The sequence below is a fragment of the Suricata suricatta genome, chromosome 2 (assembly GCF_006229205.1).
Source record: "Suricata suricatta isolate VVHF042 chromosome 2, meerkat_22Aug2017_6uvM2_HiC, whole genome shotgun sequence".
Classification (NCBI taxonomy): domain Eukaryota; kingdom Metazoa; phylum Chordata; class Mammalia; order Carnivora; family Herpestidae; genus Suricata; species Suricata suricatta.
In genome coordinates this window covers 11,395,863-11,398,489 of record NC_043701.1, presented here as the reverse complement: position 1 = coordinate 11,398,489, position 2,627 = coordinate 11,395,863, and the positions used below count along the sequence as shown (strand labels likewise).

The 2,627-nt window shown below is 44.3% G+C and overlaps 1 pseudogene; it reads left to right on the top strand.

Annotated features, from left to right (window-relative positions):
- Window positions 1-1,377: 1,377 nt before the first annotated feature.
- Window positions 1,378-2,309, top strand: LOC115304809 (annotated as a pseudogene).
- Window positions 2,310-2,627: the final 318 nt, after the last annotated feature.

Sequence of the window (2,627 nt, the reverse complement as noted above, 5' to 3'; positions counted from 1 at the left end):
TGTCTATCTGGGTGCTCTTTTTTTTCTGAGGAGCCTGGCTAGAGGTTTATCGATTTTGTTTATTTTTTCAAAGAACCAACTCCTGGTTTCATTAATCTGCTCGACTGTTCTTTTGGATTCTATATTGTTTATTTCTGCCCTGATCTTTATTATTTCTTTTCTTCTGCTGGGTTTGGGGTGCTCTTGCTGCTTCCTTTCTAGTTTCAGTAGGTTCTCTGTTAGATTTTGAATTTGCGCTCTTTCTAGTTTGTTGAGATTGGCCTGGATTGCAATATACTTTCCTCTTAGGACTGCCTTCATCCCAGAGATTTTGGATTGTTGTATTTTCATTTTCGTTGGTTTCCATATATTTTTTAATTTCTTCTCTAATTGCCTGATTAATGCAATCATTCTTTAGTAGGGTGGTTTTTAACCTCCACTTTCAACTTTTTAAAAATACAACAAGCCTGGGCCCTAGCTCAGATTCTGACTCAACTAGATCAGGAATGAGGCCCAGGCATCTACATAGGACTTTAAAGCGCTGGAATTCACTCTTGTTTCACAGTCAGGGTGAGGAAGCAGGGAATTAAATTTCAAGTTAACAGCATCTGGTCACGTTTCCCAACTTCAGCACTGTGTTCAGAACACCCTGCCACTTGCCCAGGCTAATTCTAACCCGATTCTGAGTTCAAACGCTGATGTGCATCACGGTAAATTATAATCAGTGATATACACGCAAACAATGAAACTGTCACAAAGCAGTTTTTCTTGTCTCTAACTAACCCAAATGGCATCAAATTTTGGCTCTTCTGTATCTGAGGACATTATAATAGCTAATCTTTCTGGAGGAAACTTAAGTCTAAGTAAAAATGTTCACATACAAACTGATGGGAACTTCTTATTCATGAACATGCTAACTATGGGGGAAAACACCTCTGCAAATAAGGGAGAAGAAAAGAAGCAGGAGAAGGCAGCTCAAAGGAGCCGTTGTGTTTTTACAGACATGCTGGCAGGTAACAAGTTTTATGAAATCAGCACAAAGGCGTGGGGAAAGTAAGATTCCTAACATGGGACTCCTGCTGTCAGGTGTACATGGGCTTAAAGTAAGGAAGGGAGAAAGATGCCAAGGTAGGAACCTGTCTTAAGTTTTTTCCTGTGAGCTCCTGCAAGCCCAAGGCAAATGGGTCTTTATGAAAAACAGAGACAGCCAGTAACAAGATCCTCCTGTCATTTGCCTTTAAGCCTCCGACCTGTAGTCACGTGGCAAACAAAGGAAGAAAAATTGGAAAGAACCATTAACTGGGGGGAAACATTAGAGTAACACTGAGTGAGGACCAGAAGATTGCAAAGCAGGCACCAGACCTCGGCGTGGAAACCCGGAGGTCAGGGCCAAAGAGAATGGTGACGGTGAACACAGACGCCACAGATAATGTCCAGGTTTAAAATCGTCCTCATCTTGGTGGTGTCCGGAGTAGAGTGCATGACTGGCATCATTGGGAACGGCTTCATCACCACCATCCATGGGACTGAGTGGGCCAGAGGCCAAAGGCTCCCTGTCAGTGACTGCATCCTGTTGATGCTGAGCTTCTCCAGGCTCTTGCTGCAGATCTGGATGATGCTGGAGAATACTTACAGTCTGTTCTTCTGGGCCACTTATAACCAAAACACAGTGTTCATACTCTTCAAAGTCATCACCATGTTTCTGAACTATTCCAACCTCTGGCTGGCTGCCTGGCTCAACATCTTCTATTGCCTTCGAACTGCAAACTTTGCTCACCCTTTGTTCTCCGTGATGAAGAGGAAGATCAGAGAGCTGACGCCTTAGTTCCTGGGGCTGTCACTGTTCATCTCCATATGCTTCAGCTTTCCCTTCTCCAAAGACATCTTCAATGTGTATGTAAATAGTTCCGTTCCTAGCCCCTCCTCCAACACCACTGAGAAGAAGTACTTCTCTGAGACCAATGTGGTCAACCTGGTCCTGCTCTATAACCTGGGGATCTTCATTCCTCTGATCATGTTCATCTTTGCAGCCACCCTGCTCATCATCTCTCTCAAGAGACACACCCTACACATGGAGGGCAATGCCAATGGAGGCTCACATGGGGGCCATCAAAGCTATCAGCTACTTTCTCATTCTCTATACTTTCAATGCAGTTGCTCTATTTATTTCCATGTCCAACATCTTTGACACCAACAGTTCCTGGAATATTTTGTGCAAAATTGTCATGGCTGCTTATCCAGCTGGCCACTCAGTGCTACTGATCTTGGGTAACCCTGGTCTGAGAAGAGCCTGGAAGAGGTTTCAGCACCGTGTTCATCTTTACCTATAAGAGCAGATCCTGTGATTGGAATCCAGAATACCACAGGACCCCGTTCAACCAGCTCTGCCTTTCCCCCACCTAGACCTCTCTCCTCACCCATCTTTTCTGCCCTAATCATACTTCTCAGGTAACTGGGTCCTTTCATGAATGGGACACTGAATTTTTAACTTGAGATTCTAAGCTGAAGTAGATAAACAACTCTAGGATGAGTTTGTGGAACCTCCCTGATTCTATGCTTATTCATCTCCTGCCCTGAGCCTTAACGAGAGGATGTCTGGACATCTCCATCTGCCAGGGATGATCTCAGTGTGTGCCTGTAGTCACTGG